At 34.2% G+C, this 19,196-nt stretch overlaps 1 protein-coding gene across 3 annotated transcripts in view; it reads left to right on the top strand.

The window, feature by feature from the left end:
• grik2 (glutamate receptor, ionotropic, kainate 2) overlaps nt 1-19,196 on the top strand; it is a 786,146-nt gene that overhangs the window by 441,392 nt on the left and 325,558 nt on the right. The gene's annotated exons all lie outside the window — the stretch shown is intronic.

Below are 19,196 nucleotides of genomic sequence, written 5' to 3'. Positions count from 1 at the left end.
GACTTAGGGCACTACTTCAGAAAGCAGAGTTCTTCTTTTCTTTCTACTTCTTTGATAGGCACCAGCCAAGATAATTATGCTGGATAATTTAGATCTATTTTTACAAAGGAAAACAGGATATTGATTCCCATCTAATGCTGGTAAAGATGATGAAAAGCACTTTTGCTTGAATGCAGTATACCTGTATTTTTTATTAGCTGCATATACTGTTTGTGTATTTTGGAATGCAAAATAGTAAGACTTTAGTTAGTGTAGTTCTTATGGGGTAGCGTTTATTGTACAGTAAGTTTATAGGAGTGCAGAGAATAAAAAAAGGAGATTTTTCATTAAATGTTTTGACCCTAAGCATTTGTTTTCTTCTACTCCTAGAGGTCTAATTTTTAAACTGCCTGGCACATCTAAGGTGATCTTGTGTGAATGTGACTGTGTTTGATTTCTCTTGTACTGGTCTGTCAATCCATTTGAGGATTGAACCTGTCAAAAGCAGGTGACTACTCGAAGAGGCTGTAATGTCCCGCAGCCATAACTGTTACACTGGGTTACTATATACAGTATGTTTCTATTTATGTTTACTGTGGGAAGATATAAAAACTTGTTCTTTTTTGTTGTTTAATCTTCCATGTTAAGAGGCAATGTTTGAGCAAGCCAGCCCACTGATATCATTGTTACTGTTTTAATCAATGATCTGTTATTTGTTTTCTTTCTTTTTTCTCTGACAGTTCCACCTCTAACTTTACTTACCACTTTTACACAGTTTCCTGGGTAAGTCTGAATGATGGCTTGCCAGGTATATCCCTTTTTGGTCATGAGATTAGATTAGATCAACTTTATTAATCCCAAGGGGAGATGCATAAAACAGCAGAAACATAAAAGCAAAGATACAGACTCACAGGACAAATAATAGCCAATCAAATAGTCAATCAATCAATATGTAAATATAAATCAATAAATAATTAAATGTATATTGTTCAGATATTCATTGAAAAAAGCTATTCAAATTCCCATAAATCTTCAACTATCAAAATGATCATATGCTAATAAAAAAGTGAAACACAATCAGTAAACCTGCTCTTTATATAAATGAGCATTAAACTTTTACTATGCACACCCCTTTCTTCATACCGGAGTATTGTATACCCTCGTCTTCTTCAGTTTCATTTTATCATTTCCACCAACATTCCAAATAGTTTGGAAGACTGGAAACTAAATTGGTCCAAAGTGATTGAATGTTAAGTGCTTGAGTATGGACAATGGTATAGATAACGGATGGCCCCTTTCATGCCAGATTTGCTGCAACTCTGGGTGAAATTTACAATACATGAAATTCAGCAATTATTCCATAAGCAATTATAGTATTTTCCAAAATAAAAAAAACGTTTCCCTCACAAAATGTTGTAGTGTTGTATTAGTAGTGTATTTGATTGCCCGTTTTCAGCAACTAAAGACTTATATTTTTTTAGCTAATGAATGCACCCCATCATTCATCAACAAGACAAAATGAATGTCTCTTAATCGACAAAAACTATCTGTGTGATAATTTGCTTCATTGAATATCGTGAATATAATAATATGCTGCATGATTCACAGATAGTGTCAAAAGATTTACTTAACAAAAAATTAACAAAGATTTTAATTTCACACTTGAGCTGATTAATTAAACTTTGAAACAAGAGTTTGAATGTAATTATGAGCTGAGTGGTATATTTTCTTGATTAATCAGATTTTTACAAATATGTAGTGTTGTTAACTGTCAAATCTTCTTAATCAAATATACCTATGCTATTATTGACCGTTGTCTGTTTAATGATTAGACGAGTAGAGCGCTAAAACAAAGCTATATGTTTTTTGAAATTTCTTAAGACCTCATAATTTGTCCCTGTTAACATTATTAATGTGGTTCTGGGTACTGTACTTGATTTGATTTTTTTTGTTAAGAATTCATATTTATGTTTCACAATTCAAACATCTATTTTAAGAACTAGCCCAATCCCTGATAATCTTCTTACTGAAGTAACTGGATGCTAGATTAAAGCAAGAAGACAAATATTTCAATTTTCAAGCTACATAAGTATAACACTCTCCTTGCAGAGCTTTTTTTTTAATAAATGGATGAAAATAGTTTATAAAAGAATCATGCTATTTACAACAAACTCTTTTTAGATCAGTCCCTTGTAGTTTCATTGACTTAATGATAGTACACAAGTTCATTTGGTGACCCTGCTGTAATAGCCAGTGCTCATGAAGAATCACAGTTGGCTGGCTAAGGATGAAAGGGAAAATGACACATGAAAAAAATGCTCGGGATCAAAGCTAAGGACTTTAAATGAATAAATGATGGATTCAGGTTTGTCATAAATTTTTTATCATGTAGGTATTTTCAATGAACTATATTTGATGGGCTTGTGCACAAAAAGGAAATAGTCTGTAATTGTATTCACACATCATACTATAAAAAAGAACTAAAAAACGCATGTTTGAAATGTTTAATGGGATCGATGTTTTTTTTACAAAATGTATTTTTCTTTACTTTTTTGTCTACAGTTCCTTAATATAAATAGTTTATATTAGAATAAAGTGTGTTTTTTAATACTTCAGGGTTCAGACATACAGTCTTAACAATGGCTGCCATTCCATCCAAGGCTGTCTTTGTGACCAGTTCTACTGGGATAGGCTCCAGTTCCCCTGCATTAGAGAAAGATATTCAGAAAATAGATGCATTTGTAAAATATACCCATGAACATGTACACACATATATGATGCTGTTTAATTTAGCAGTTGGGAATTTGATTCATAACAGTGTTAATAAAATTACCCTAGTTTGCATTATTTTTGAAGCAAACATGGGATATCAAGTGACATCCATACTAAAGAACAGAATAATCCAGAGAAAGCCTAACAATATGGTGAAGGTGAAAAGGCATTCTTTTTCTACACTTAGAACAATTTTTTTTTTCTCAACCCATTCCTCTGGGAGCATTGCTGTGTTTTGTTAATTCATTGTGAGACTTGTTGAATAGATAAAAGCCTATGCCACAATACTACAAAGAAAAGAGGCGTGGATGGTCGTCAAATAGTATTTTCTCCTCTCATCAAAATCCCACTACAAGCTGTCATCAGAGAATATGGCTTCAGCATCCCTTTGCTTAGCTAGAACTAAACACTCAGTGAATATTATTTCCTTTGGCTCAGGAAGAATCATTGATTTTTGAGTGATGAGAAAGAAAAGGTTGCTTTTAATGACTAGTTTCAAGATCCAGAGGATGCATTCTTTTCAGCAAGAGCAGCTCTGTTGAATGCAAAGTGGAAAACGTGTTTGATATGAGGGATAGTATTGGAAAACAGAAGAAACAAAGCCATGGTCAGGTAGATTACTCTTCTTGTTACCATCAAAGGACTAATTTATGAGCCCTTCAGTACCTTATTCAGTACTTTTGCAGCATTCTGTAGTGCAAGCTTGATTCATGAAATCCCTGCTCTAGCCTTACATTTAAGAATTCTCAGAGCTATATTGAATTGGCTAAACATTACAGAAGAAGTAACTGTAAAGATTCTATCCATTTATTTTGTCAATGTGGTTTGCCTGTATATTGCATATAGAACATTGGGCAAGCAGTAAGTAATAATAATAATATATATATATATATACATATATATATATATATATATATATATATATATATATATATATATATATATAATATATATATAATAGTTAGTAAGTAAGTGATATGAATTGCTGTTGATCTTTAATTGGAAATTGTAGGCTTCATGTATGTAGAAGAAGAAGAAGAAAAAACAGAGTGCAGAATATCTTCTTTAGTATAAATGTATTCTTTTTCCCAACCCATTCATTTCAATATAGTGCTTAAGCATATCCCAAGAGTTGCAGGTGCATGCCAAAAAAACAAGCCTGTATGGATCAAGAGGGCATGCTTAATTATAAATTTAAAAAGGTTTTCATCACTTGATCACATTGAAGTATGGTTTTCTACATCAACAAAACATTACAGGTAATTTTACGTAGATTAATTACACAATGAGTGAATTTGTTGACTAAAACTGCATGCAAGGATGAAAGAGTGTCTTACCCAACCTTTAGTCTTGTTTTTCTGTCTCTCTGCTTTTCTTATAACCTGTAACACTTCTGTGAACTTAGCTACAAGTAAAGTCTTCCTAAACAGATATAATTTGGTGAAAAAGTGCTTCTTCAATGCTTGCTCATTTCTGTATTTAAGCAACTTTTCTTTGCAGCACAGTATGTACTGTATCATCTTTTTATTTCTGCATATTATTCTTATGGTGTGGAGCACCCATCCTTCCCCAGCACACAGAATGCAAGGTAAAGACAATCTAATCAGTATTTCAATATATTACATACTAGCCGATGCACGGCGTATCGTACAGCGGTGTAAGAATAGGAACGGAAAACGATGAGAAAGGAATTCAGAAATCAAGAAGAAAGAAATACTTCTTGAAAGACGCAGTTGTGAATAGGTGTTTTGCTGGAGACGACAGATAATGAGTCGAAAGATCTAACCCTAGAAAAAGCCACATACAACAATAGTTTTGTTGCATGTATCTTGGGCTTCCTGGAAATGTGGACGGTAATATGATCATTTTGCCTACACGTACGTTGTTATTTTCAGCCTTTGCTTGCAGTGCATCTGATAGTCCTTTGTATTATTCCACACGCATATCTTGTTGATGTAATCTGAGATAGTTGAGATACGCGCCCTCTGTTTTAACATACGCATCTAAAACGTACTGTTGGAATAATTTGCCACTGGAGTGCAAAATACTAAATGTATTCCTCATTGATAATCTGTACGTGTAAAATTGGCATTGAGTAAGCCTGATGCATTTGGCGGTTCTTTTATCGGGAACATGTTATAAATCTTTGTGCCAGCCAATGTCTCTGTAAGGGAATAAAAGTGGATAAACCATAGGATCGCAATTCATATTGAGCATGGAAATCTATTTACAGGAGTTGCTTCTGGGATAGATGCAAATGTCCCTTTCGGCAGGTGGTTCGCCATCTTCTCCAACGAAAATCGCTACAACATCGGTGTGACATGTCGGGGCATTGTATCGTCGTAAATCGTTTGTGAATTTCCCCTTGGGATTAATAAAGTATCTATCTATCTATCTATCTATCTATCTATCTATCTATCTATCTATCTATCTATCTATCTATCTATCTATCTATCTATCTATCTATCTATCTATCTATCTATCTAAATCCTGCCCAGTGTTTTCCTTGAAAACCATTCGTACAGATGCTGTTGGATTGGACTGAGCAATTTTATGCATGTGTTTGTATGATTTAGCAAAGGGGTTGATGGCTCTGAGCATGGAATCTAGCTAGACAAGTAAATTTTCACAGCATGCAGAGTTTGCTTTATTTTGTAAGCGTACTTCAGTAGCTTGCACTGTGTCACAAACATACAACTGTTCATATCCTGGAAAGGTAGAAGTGTTAGCATATAGTGGAGATACTTGGTGATAAATTTGCCCGTGTATTTTAAAACAGTATGGTCCGTGGCCATGAGGTTGAGTTATCTGTGCACCCATGAAAGCAAACGCTAGAGAAGAGTTGTATTCTCAAATGTGTTCACGATAGTTTTTACGTTCTGATGTTTGCTGTGTAAGAAGCTGTTGTAAAGACACAGCTGGCTCCCACAAAGGTGGTAAAGCTACTTTACCATCATGGCTGCACCTCGAGTATTTGTTGGATGTATTACGCTCAACAGGCCAGTAATGTGCATGACAGTGTTTGCACTGCTGGTCTGAAGTCCCAATGTTGTACTCTTACCTGTGGTAACGGGAAGAGGATTGTGTGTATGTCTGCTGAGACTGCGTTGGTGGACTGCGTGTCGGTTGCGTGTGGGCGGAAGAAGAGCCACAGGCAGCGTGGAGAGGGGTTTGGAAGAGGACGAATAGGAATTGAAAAATGCCGTGTCTGCTGCGTGTGGATGGGACCAGTTTTGAAGAGTAGCTGCAGGCAGTGTGGGGAAGGGTTTGGAAAAGGACGAACAGGAATCGAGAAATGCCGTGTTGGCTGCGTGTGGGCAGAACCGGTTTTGAAGTGGAAGCTGGATGAACCAGAAGAGAAATATATATATAAGAGATAAACCAGTTAAAGTTGCCTGGTTATAACCTGTATTTTGGATACTCAACATAGCTAAACATAACCCACAATGAGAGAAATAAACAGACGTTTAGACAAAAGCTGTAATCCAGCGAGACAATGGAATTCCTGTCAAAATTAGTTAAGGAAAAAACACTGGAGGTATCTGTGGTCTTTGATAAGATCACGTTTTGGCTGATACAAAATTTTGTGCATGCTAAAGTTGTTCACCTCTCATCCGCACTGCATTCCTCCTGCCTGATTGGATTTCCCTGCATTGGAGCTAGGTTTTTGAGTTCCACTGACCCTTTATAACCCTACTCTCCAATACTGCATATAACCTGTATTTTCAGTTGGTCCAATGGCAAAGCACATGCAAAATTTTGGGAAAATCAGTTTTTAATTTTAAATTTAAAGAGGTACTGTATAGAGAATTGAGAGAAACATTAAACAAATTATTGCAGTTCTAGGAAGTACTCTATTTAATATGACTGGCAGATGATAACTGTTGCAAAGCTTAGTAAAAGGGTAAAGCTGATGCTTTAGCTACATCATTTTACCTTTGTCACTTGCATTAACTGACACCATTTTAGAATGTCTAAACTGGAGACCATCAGGAGTGGAGTTTCTGGCAGGTCATTAAGATTCTTCTGGATTGGTGTTCTCATAGCTGTGCAAACATTAATTTTGTGGTGCCACTTTACTATCCATCCACTTATAACATTTAACACACCACTTGACATGGAAAAATATTTTAATATTTTATTAAATATTAAAATACACATTCATGTCAGTTTTGTTTTTAAGCATCCTCTGCTTTACATTTTACTATTTAATGGTTTTATTCCTACTTTCAGGCTAGTACTAGTCAAAATTGATTTTATCTTTTAGTCTTTATTTCCAAAGAAGACTTTTCCAATAAAATGCAATAATCTACATCATAGGAACATCTTAACTGACCCAGGACATCCAGGAAGACAAATTTGTGCAAGTAATTCATTAGCAGCCTAATTCATTACCAATTAATTACAGAAGAGTGAAGCTTCTCCGTAAGAAGAAAGTAAATAAACTATAGTCTATACAATGTAGTTTAGTCTTTAGTTCAAGGGTAATGTACTATCTATCTATCTATCTGACAAAGAAACACTGTATATATATATATTATATATATACTAACTATATATATATTATATATATATACTAAGTATATATATATATACTGTACTGGGGGGCAAACCATTCTGCCGCTCACGTTGTGAAGAGGGGGGCTGAACGCACCCCAAGGAGATGCGTTTGGTCCTCCGAAATCCCCTATTAAGCGGTGATACAATGGGAAACAAATAGTTATTTTTTTACCTCCTCTTTGCTCGATCAGCTGCTGCCTTGCTGCTGCTGCCGTGCCACATGATCTGCAACTCACACAGCGCTTTAACATTTAAAAGCCTGTACAGCAGCTGTCCTACTCTTTGACTTTTATTTCTGGCCCCAGGTGTGGTTAAATCTCTTGGCACTCTTGGTTAAGTCTCGTCTCGGGGGACGTGAGTTCTTAATTTTTTTTAGTTTATAATTTAAAAACAGAATAAGCATCTGAAAATCTAACAACATCACATTAAATTTCAATAAATTCTGAGAAGAATGATACCAAACATATATGTAGGTTTTCAAATAAGGCCGATTTAAAGTGTGACATAAAATGTCACATAAAATTGTTGCACTTTTAGGCTCAGGATTTTATATATAGAGAGTAGATATATGTGCAGACAAATGAGAAGCAAAAAAGAGACAGATGTCTTTGGCTTAGTTGAGGGCAGGTGCACAGACAAAAGGAAGGAGTGCTATCTGGGTATTTGCCTAGCAAAACAAACAATGGCTGAACAGGCAGAACAATGTTTCTGCCATACTGAATTAGCAACTGGACAAACATAAGTCTTGTATGAGTCAAATAAAACAAGCTCTTTAGATTAAAAGGAGTCCAAAACAAACAAAAACAACAGGTCCTTGTACAGTGGGTTTGACTGCAAAGGCACCAAAGATCCTTTTATGACCAGCTACTTCCAGTGTTGCAAGAGTGCTCAATAAAGTATACATATCTTTAATTTCTGAACCTAAAAGTCTATTGCCACTGAGAAACTCAGAAACTTTTTTTTTTTTTCTTCTTTCTTTCTTTCTGATCATTTTGCTCTGTGGGCCCACAATACCAAGTAGTGCTAATGCGATGCCATTTCCATTTTTTCCCTTATTCCATGTAGCATTTTTCAATGCTTAAGTAATATCTTAAAATTGTTATAAACACGTAGTGGCATATGAGGACATTTCAAATTAAATTTAAGTGGGAAGAAACTTGAAATTCCAGAAGGTTATTTCTAATAATTCTCTCAATTATTTTAGATTAGTTAAAGCTCTCAGAAAATACAATTAGCCATTCGGTGATAAATGACTGTTGACACATTTATTTTTCAAAAGCTTACAGTACTTCAGTGGTATCTGGTAACTTTAATGTTAATGGATAAAGTATTTGCTAGTAACTGAAAAAATACAGTCTGCAAGGAAACATTTTATCTTACATAACACCTTTCTACAGTATAGGGAGCCATATTCCAAGACACATTACAAGTATAGAACAATTTATTCCCTTCTTTTCATAGTGTCAACACAGGTTAAACAACATATTAAGGGTCACACAGTAAATCACAGAGAGGGCCTGAACTACAAACTATGCGGTGTAAGGTCTAATGCCTTACCCACCATGCTACAGTTCATATGATATGTTCAAACATATTAACCATAATGTTTGAACATTTCAATGGTAAACCATTCTGAAATGTAAGATCAGAAATTAATAATTTCCTGTTAATGCATACCTTCTCCACTGATTGTGATTCTTGGCTGCTCTTCCAGTTTATGATTTGTTGTTATAGAAAACATCATTGTTAACACTTTATTTTAAACAACACATGTATCTAGTGCCTGTCTTTTAAAATAAAATACATTTATCCACTGAAGAAAAAAATGGTCAGTGAAAATTTGATTTCAATTGTCACAGATATCTGAAAATTATCTGAAAGGTTCTGATTACAGTTTTTTTCAACAGTTTTTTCTCTGTAAAAGCATTTTTATTTATTACTGTTGGCTGGATGCTTGCATTTTCAGAAAAAAATCTTTACTTATTGCCTACAGGGTGGTACCCATATCTCTAATGACTTGTGTCTTATCTGGCCATTTGTACCATTAACTTAAAAACATCCTATACAGATACAAGCCTATACAAAAATACAGCAACAAAGTCAGCCCTTTCAGTATTATGCTACAGAAAGGAGTAGTGTTACCCATGGATCCACAATTGAAGTAAACTCTCTAAGCTAGTATGTTTCAAACGCAGTGCTTTGTCTGATAACTGTAGCTTTAGATGTGTTTTCCTCATTAAATATTGATTTTAATTTATATTATACAACTACATATCGTTACCTAAAAAGACAGATTTTGCTATGTGAACAATTATTAATATTGTGTCGAACTACTCTTTGTTTAAAATAACTAGTTAAAAAAATGTTTGAACAAAAAGTATACAGTATACTATTTCAGAAAATATATGCAAATGTAAAGAAACAAAAAGGCTGCACTGTAGGCTAGCAGCAGCTTGAAGTTTGCCTCCAGCATTGTGGGATAATTGCATAATGTTTGAACTGAGCTTAGACTGTGTTATTATTCTGTATCTTTCAAGCCAGTTGAATGGGCCAGTAAATATCAAGTATAACTTATCTACTGTAGACACAGACTGGCCATCGGAAAGGACCAAAGAAATCCTAATGGTCTAGCCTATCTTTCAGCTGGTTTTGCCTGCATAGAAAAATTTTTTTGAACACTTGAACACACCACAGAACATTACCAGATACAGAAGAAGTGTAGGCTAATGGATTTAAAGGACAGGTGAAGAAGAGAAAATGGCCAAGAGAAGCTGAAAGAGGGTGAAAAACATAGAGGAAAGCCCTTTACTTCAGCAAAATCACAGGTAGCTTTAAATCTGTGATGACATCAATTGCAGGTAATTAGACATCCCAAAAGCATTGGGAGTCTCCTGTAAATCAGTGTGTTCTCTACTCCCAATCTCCTAGAAATCCCCTCTATCTCATTTTACTTTTCCTATGTTCATATACACGTCCCAACATGTACTTATAATAAATTTGTATGCATAATCAATTTGCAGGTATATTTTTTATATGAATAAAAACAAATTAACTCAACTTTCTGTTGAAAATAATTACTAACAAAAATGTAAAAAACAATAATTGTGATATGCTATTTTTCAATTTTAATCTGTTACTGCATTATATTAAACTGCAGTACAATGTTATGAAATGCATGATTATTTAGTATTGTCTTCAGGGAGCGCATCATGTACAGTGGCAAGAAGCAGAGAGTGCTGCAAGGACATTTCATTATGATTGTTAACAACACAGCAATAGGAAAGCTTGAAAGAAAAAGCAACAAGAGCAGATGTGTCATTGACATCTTTTATTTTAGAGTACAACCTACCCTTTCAGAATAAGATGAAATTAATAATAATAATAGAATTCAGAGATTGGCTAGCATGTTAAAATCTTTTGAATTTACTGTCCTGCAAAATTAACAAATTGTATATACTGCCATGATTCTGAGGTATCTGAAGATCTGTTAGTCAGCTACACATGCTGTATGTAGTTAGAAAGAAAGCTTAAAATAAAGATTGTTTGTTGTTGACTGATACCTACCATTATCTTTGGCTATGCCATTTTGGTTTATGTGGGTGCCACCCACACCGTTGCTATCATTCCACAATCTTTTGCAAGGGTAAGCGGATAACGTGTGCTCTTCTGCGTCCAAGTTTGTGGATAAATTCTAAAAGACTAAACGTGTGATTTGCTGTAAATCGTTTAATAATAATTTTTAGTTGAGACCTTTATTTATCCTTCTGTCTTCCTATTTGATTTGTTTTAACCTTTCCTACTTCCTTTTAATTTTTTCATCCATTAAACCTTGCCCAAGTGGCAGAATAGTTAAGGTAAATTTCATCTTTGGGACAAATACATATCTATCTATCTATCTATCTATCTATCTATCTATCTATCTATCTATCTATCTATCTATCTATCTATCCATCTATCCACCCACTTGATGAGTCTTACATTTCTAAACTCATAGTAGAGGCAGTGATTTCAAACTGCAAAGAGTACATAGATTGGCCATTTAGCTCTGTGAAGGATTACTTGTGTTCTATTTTGTGTATTATATTTATCCCATTTTTTGACACCTATTGCACTCCCAACCTACCTGAATGGTAGTCTCTCTCTGAATTGCCTTTCTTCTATTTTTTTCCCTATAAGAGATTTTTTGGTAGTTTTTTCTTGCCTTCTTAGGGAGTCAAGGCTTGTGCGCTTTCAAATACAGGGCCTGTTAAAGTCCATTGAGGCATTCCATTTGAGATTTTGGGCTAGAAGAAATAAATTCTTGTTCTTAAACTTGCTAACCTGGTCTGGCAGAGAGCAAAATTCCGATTACAATAAACTGACTACAGTTAAATAGTGTACTAAAAATACCCCTATTATAAATATAAATTTGTGTTGCATGTGTAGAGAGCACACTGCATGTTCCCCTATTGCATGGGGAAACCTTTCTCTAAAATAAAATTATACTGAGCTCCAGAATTCATAACAGCTATTTTAACTTTCTTTATTCTCTAGTCTTTTGTTTAATTTCATTTTTATGCTTCATTGTAGTTATTTTATGTAGTGCTCTAATACATAAGTAGAAATGGTACACTGTAAAGTGCACAGACTAGAGGAAATGGGGGTGTTTTTATTTTAGAAGAAACCCTATGGGAGGATCCTTTTCAGCAGCAATGTAAAGTTTTTAGTGAATTGTCCCCTGATTTGTATTCTCAATTGAGAATCACATTTGATCTTATGAGACTAATTAAATATTTACTAATTACTAATTAATTACAAGTAGGGATAAATTAGAGGAAGCACTCAAGCTCACCTTGGGCCTCAGGGTATTTATACATCTTAAGGGCAAATTCACTTAGGCAGTTCACATTCTGCCTTATTTAAAAGTGTATAGTCCCCCCTTTTTCTCCCAGAAATATGTGCTACGACCTCACAATTTGTGATCTGATTTGTTTTCCTGGACCTCAGTATTCAAACGGGAACATGACACCATTCCTGAGATTGGACCATTAATTGTTTTCTGCTAGACAGGAGGCATTGCTCTCTCTTTCTCACATTCCAGACAAACTTTTAGGCAGCTGCTCGATCAACTGCTGTCTACATTCCTGCAGAAATAGTCTACTTCCACCTAGGTCACACCTCAGTCTGCCTTCATCCTGCATGGTCACTGCCAGAAATTCTTTTTCTCTTTCTTCTGCAACCTTCTAGATCCCTGTCCCATCCTGTCCACTCCTTTTCTGTCCCTAATATCCCTGTCAACCATCCTTTCTCTCACAAATTATGTTTGGAAAATGCAACAAAGTGCTGTAAGCTGAATATACCCTTAAGCAACAAAGTGACAAATACTGTATACCTAGATTTTATGTATTTGTCCGCAGCTTGCAGATATTTTAAACTTCAATTCTCACAATTGAGTAGAATTGTGTATCTTGGGTTTTTCACTTTGTAAAAGTAAAATTTATTATCTTGCCAAGAGACACTCGGTATTTTAAGTCCAGTAAATATTGAATTAATGTTTTTTTTTTTAACATGTGTGAATGGCAATAATTTGGTTAGGTAGTTTTAGCTCTACTTAAATATAAAATGCAACACTTATTTCTAATGGAGGACTCACTTTCTTGTTTATACATTTTACTTTTTCATTGCAAAAATAGATATTTGGCTTTCTATATAAGGTATTTAATTTTTTTTTTGATGTGCAACAAAATAATTTTGGAGCACTGATCCACCATTTTCTGCACATAAATGAGGATACTCAATTTTTACATAATTTGGGTTTAATTGGGGTTAATGTAATGTTATTTTTCATTACCGTTAATTCTCAAGATGACAACTAATTATTTTTCACAGTTTATTTCTAGACTGTGTTGACTTAATTGCAAATATACCATTGTCTCATTTATGTTTTTATAACTGTCACTGTAAATATTTAATTGATTCTCATTTGATCACTTTTAGTGTCTACGCTTACCCAATTCTATAAAGCTCCTTTTGGCCATTGTAGAAGTATCTGATCTGTGATTTCTGTAATATGATTACATTTTTAAACTCAAATGTTATTAACAGGTATCTGTAATGGAACAAAGGTATAGAAAAACAAAATAACAAATAACTGAGTCTAGCATTTCTAAAGCCTCACCAGAACAAAATGACATAGATCAGGTGAAAGTAGTAACAGTGCCATCCTATTTAGCTATATTTTAATTCTTCTTGAGGAGTAATTATCATTCTGTGAGTGTATAGATTCTAGCGAATCCTAATTAAGTAAAGAGATTCCTATACAGAGCTATGGATGAATATTTCATACAAAATTCATTAAATAAATAAATATGCAAATCAATAAAGCACCATGAAATATGACAATAAATAAAGGAAAAAATAGCATGAAATGTGAGAATCAATTAATGAATGTATTACAGAATGTTTTTATTACTTATTTATTTAATTTTTTTACATAATAGTCCTTCAATCTCAACATGAAATATGGCTTAAATTAAAAACTGTCACTTTCATCTATTAAGGCTGAATGGGTGGGTTCTAGTGAATACTGTTTTTTGATTGGTGAATCATACACAGAGTGGACATATGTGCTTTGATTGACATGGAAATCCTGTGGTTAATGCGCATGCTCAAAGTTGTCACTATAGACATTGACTACAAGTGCAAGAAAAAGTTCTTCTGAATTACAAAGCAGCTACTTTAATTTCCTAAACTCTGAATAAATCATTAGGAGCCTGCATCTGCAGTGTCAACTGTAAATATGGCAGTACTTTTATTTATTTGCATATTTATGTCTAAAATATTCCTCCATATCGAGCAACATAGTTACCCGTTGTTCAGAATTGATATCACTCATTCAGCCAATTTTTGCTTTGGGTTTGCACATTTGTCCATTTTCTGCTTCAATGTTTTGACTTGATACTATGGTTTGCCATGCCTTAACCCAAGGGTGTGCATGTTAGGCTGACTGACTCAGTAAATTGGCTCATTTTATGTATTTTCATGAATAAGCTTTACTGTAGTTCGGAACCTATCCAGGGTTTCCTTCTACTGTATACCCAGTGCTGATAAGAGTCTGTGTCCTGAACTCCAACCAACTGAATTGAACTGAATTCAGAAACAGTATGCTATGATTCCTCAGGTTATACACAGGGCAAATCACAAACACCAAAAATATCTGACTATAAAACATATGGATGGTGGAAATTATAGCATGTGGTAAATAAAGCAAAACCCTATATATCTGAAAGAAGGATACTGTAGGAGGAATAAACAGTATATACAAAAAACTGTTGGAAAGAGCAAGCAAAAATAAAATAAAAAGTAAGTAAAAAAAAATAGAAGAATAATAACAAAAAGCACTGTCTCCACAGTAAATAAACCATTATAATGGTAAAAAAACAAATCTCAATACTATATCAATATAAATATATGCATATAATGACAGATATTACAAAAAAAGATGAGTCCCCAAACATATAACATATAACAAGGAAAACCCCACATGTAATGGAGAAAATGAACAAGCAAATTTATAAAAAAAAAAAATACAAACGATATAAAGTAAAACAACAGAATAAATACATAGAAACAGTTATAATGATACTTGGCAGCAGTGTTTGGAAGAAACCAAAATATGAAAATACTGGAACAAAATTAAGTGCATATGAATCAACTAATAGGTAGCAAAACTGCTACAGTGAATAAATAATTAATTGAATGAAACATACTGTATTTACACATCTCAAAAATGAAAAACAGTTATAATCAAAATATTGTAAAGAACTGCCAGGTTGTGAAGTGGAGCTAGGACATGTGAAATCTAAGCAGATGGCCTAAGACAGGTAGTAGAAAGCTCCTGGAAGATGTCAGGAAATAAAATATAGAATTTATCAATCTGACAATAGCTTCCTAAAAACCCTAACTACATTATAGGGCTTCGACAAATTGACTCATTTCAGCTGTATCTAGGGTGAGAATTTGGTTTTTGCCCATGACTTGTTTGGTATCATGTAATGTGGATTTTCCCCAGGTTGACTTTTGGATGTCCTACCCTGCAGTTACCATTCCAATGACATCCTAACAGTTTTGGATCTCTCCCTTCTCAGGACATGACAAATCTAATTCCATTTTCTGGATGTTATTTTTTCTTAAAAAGAGTTTCATCGGTCAGTTTCCACAGTTCTTCATCAGTTGTTCTAATTCCCCAGTGTATAAACATAATTTTAACAGAAATTTATTCACAAAGACCAAGTATCTCATGTATAAATCTTTATTATGCTTGGAAACAAATAACCGATTTCTTTTGCAAAAGCTAGGAATTATAAAAGAGGAATTTGTGAAAATTGGCCTAAACTTATGAATAGTTTCACACACTCACAAGATCTACACGGGCTTTTTTGGTGTTGGCATTTTAGCAACTGCAGGAAGCAGGAATATGAATTTAAAAGAAAATCTCATTTTATTGCACATTTCAATAACACATAGTCCTATTACAATGTTCTTGAACTAATTATATCACATTTAACTGATGTGTTATCTCGATAGAGCTGTCTTCAATGCTGGTAATAACATTAAGTCTGTGCATTAGGCATTACTTGCTAATTTGTCTAAAAAAAGGGTGTGCTGTGTGCTGTTCGACATACATGGAAATGGCAGCATTACTATTACTTACAGTATGATCCTGAAATCTGCTTCTCACACTGTTATTTCATAAAATAGGAATTGTCGGTTCAGCCAAGTCCGATCGCAACAAAGTTAGTCAGACACATTTAAGCAGCACCTATTAGTTGCATTTTAATTGAATGAGGATGCTTCCTGTTTACGAAATCAAATTCATCATTTCATGGTGTCTTTATCGCAACATGTGTTTAGTAAGTAATGACGATTACATTAGAAAAAACAGCAATCAATGCAAACTGCATTTTGATCTCAGCCTTCTCACTCTGACTGTAAGGAATATATCTGGGTTGCACCTTAATTATAGTCATGGCCTGAAGTGCCAGCACTTCCTTGCTTTTGCAACAGATACTAGATGCAGCTATATGTGTTTTTTAATGTATTACAAAGTGAAAGAAGATGCAGACACAAAAGGGAGTACACTGGCAGTTATTTAATTCCATTTCAAGCACTAATTATACCATCCCGTACAGATGGCATGATATGGCTCAGCAATTACTGCGAGATTCCTGACTGATCAGGCAGTTCATGCTGAAAAGTGTCTGTCTCCAAATACCCTATGGGTGTTAAATCCTGTATTGGAACAGCTCTCTGTAATGTAACTCCAAGAGAAAGTCTGAACTGGCTCATAATCCAGTCATCATCACGAGACAAAAACGCATTGCAATCCCTTAAACTCATTCCTTGAGGAGCCAGACACATAGCCGTATAACCCTACAAATGTTTGCAACATTGTAATAACTTGTACAGTATTGCACAACATAACACACAAGCATAAACTGCCTTTGCCACCTGAGATAGGTGAAGATAAACGCACAGATGTCCCAAATCCTGTCCCATAGGACATCAGTCAACGACATTTGAATGTTTTTGTTGTAAGTCAAATATAAAGAAACGTATATGAATTTGTAGTGAAACTTGGAAAAACTGTATACGGTATTTCATTGCTTTTTATACTTAGCTGCTCTCAGTCTTGTTGTTTTCTTTTATTTGTGATTCCCATGAAGATACCAGCATTAAGATTGTTTTGCAGTCTCCATTTAAGTCAGTAATATCTCAAGTTCATAGTCATTGATTTTTCATTTTGTCTCTTCTCCCATGGATCTCACTCAAGAATGTGGACACATTTATATGGTGATTAGATTATTAATATTTTTAAAAGCCATTTGTTAAGCCATATGGTTTCTGTAGAGAGCTGATGGAGAATGGCTAAAAGCATGTGCACAAGCTCAGAGTTGTAAATTGATTTGAGATTTATAAAGGAACTTTACGTGGGACCTAGCGTATACAGTATAAATCTGATTGTTTTTGCCTTTCTAGTGTAAGAAAATTTTAGTATGGAATCTAAGTTTTAATATGCAATCTAAGCAAGGTTTTATATGTAATCCCTGGATTATGCCTGTTGTCTTTCATGTCTTGCAGTTGTACTACAGTACTGATTTAACTGTTGAATATGCATATTTTATTTTTAACATGATTTTAGATGAGCTGTAAACTTTATGTATACCAAAAACTTTGGCTTTAAAAATATGATGTTTGTTGTCTGAATACACATACTACCTACCAGGTAGCAGAACTCATTGTCCAGTTGTTTAACTTTTATTGGTATTTTCTCTCCATGTTTATTGATTTTGTCTTGTTTATACTGATATTTAGTCCTATTAGTGCTAATGTTCTAGCTAGTTTGATGGTTTGATTTAGATATTGAGGTGTGCATCTGCATATTCCAAGTCAGTCAGGTAATTAAAAACATCCCATTTTATCGTAAAATTTGTCACATTGCAATTTTTTTCATAATCTGATCTAGGGCAATGTTAAATAGTATGGCAATAGTATGGAATATTCTGATTTCATTTGAATTTTTGCATTGATGATTTTCCCTGCTAGATGCTTCACTGTGTAATTCTTGAATCATATCAATGATTTTGGTTAGAATTATTACATCTCTTAAAATTTGCCAGTGGAAAAAGTGGCATAGACTGTGGAAGGCTTGCTAAAAATTTGCAGTTACTAAGTATAGTGCCTCTCTCCTGACTGTTCAGTAATAATCCTGAGCATGTTGATATAGTCACTATATGACTTGACAAGGTGGAAGACTGCTTGTTCCCTCTTCAGTCTTGGTTCAATGATTTCAGCCATTCTCGCGTGTAATATTAGTGCTAGGATATTATTCATTACTCTGAGCAGTACAATTTCATGCCAGTTTCTTCAAACGCTGAAGTCGCCTTTTTGTCAGTTTAACTATTTTGCCCTTTCTGTTTTTTTGGTACTTTACCTTACATCCATGTCTAAGCTAACAGTGTGAAACAGAAGTGCGATTGAAGTTCTGTTCGTTTTTGTCTCGGGAAATATGTTGTCAGGCACTGCTACTCTGTTGGATATTAGACTTTTGATAACTTGTTTCACTTAGCTTAGTCTTAAAGGTTTTGTATCATTTCTATATATCATCATTTCTGAATCATCTATTTGATTAAGCTGAGTTGAGACACTGAAAAGTGCTTTAAAATGTCCCTCCCACCTTTATAGTTGTTGATTGACTGTTGTCAATAGTTTTCTCTTTTTATTTCTTAGTCTTGTGTTCTTGCTAGATTTTCATAATGCTATACAGTTTCCTAGTATTGTTTGAGCATGTGGCTTTCTCCACTTTAGTGGGAAGGATTCCAGCCTTTTAATTCTTCTTGCAAGCTGTCAATCAATGAGTTTTATTGTATTGTAGTTTCTGAAATTCTGTATCAGCTGGTTGTGGTGATGCATGTTAGAGGTCCATGACTGTGCATGTTTTTACTTAGAAACACTCTGCTCAGGCCCGGGTGAGATTATGGCCGTAGGTGTGCACTGGAGCATGGCATGGTGGCTCCAGGGTGTTAATGAGGAAATTGACTAATCGCACATAATGATAACTGGAAAAACAAAATCAAAAAGATACGTAAAACATACATGATAACTATTTAAATAATAAAGAATAAAACAGAAGAATATGGTATTATATGTTATTAAGAATATATGGGTTGTATTTTGTTTTTCATTTTCACAAAAAAAACAATTTGCCTTTTATTAAAAAGAATAGCAGTACAGATTTCAGTTGCAAAAACTAGATAGTTTTCAATCAGGTACTCTGCACCCAAGGACTAGAGTGATAGGCCAAGGTGATAGATTGACTGAATCCATTTAACTAAACTAAAATTACA

This window comes from Polypterus senegalus, chromosome 3 (genome assembly GCF_016835505.1).
Source record: "Polypterus senegalus isolate Bchr_013 chromosome 3, ASM1683550v1, whole genome shotgun sequence".
Classification (NCBI taxonomy): domain Eukaryota; kingdom Metazoa; phylum Chordata; class Cladistia; order Polypteriformes; family Polypteridae; genus Polypterus; species Polypterus senegalus.
Note: the sequence above shows the minus strand (reverse complement) of the source record. Positions and strands in the feature narration are given on the sequence as shown.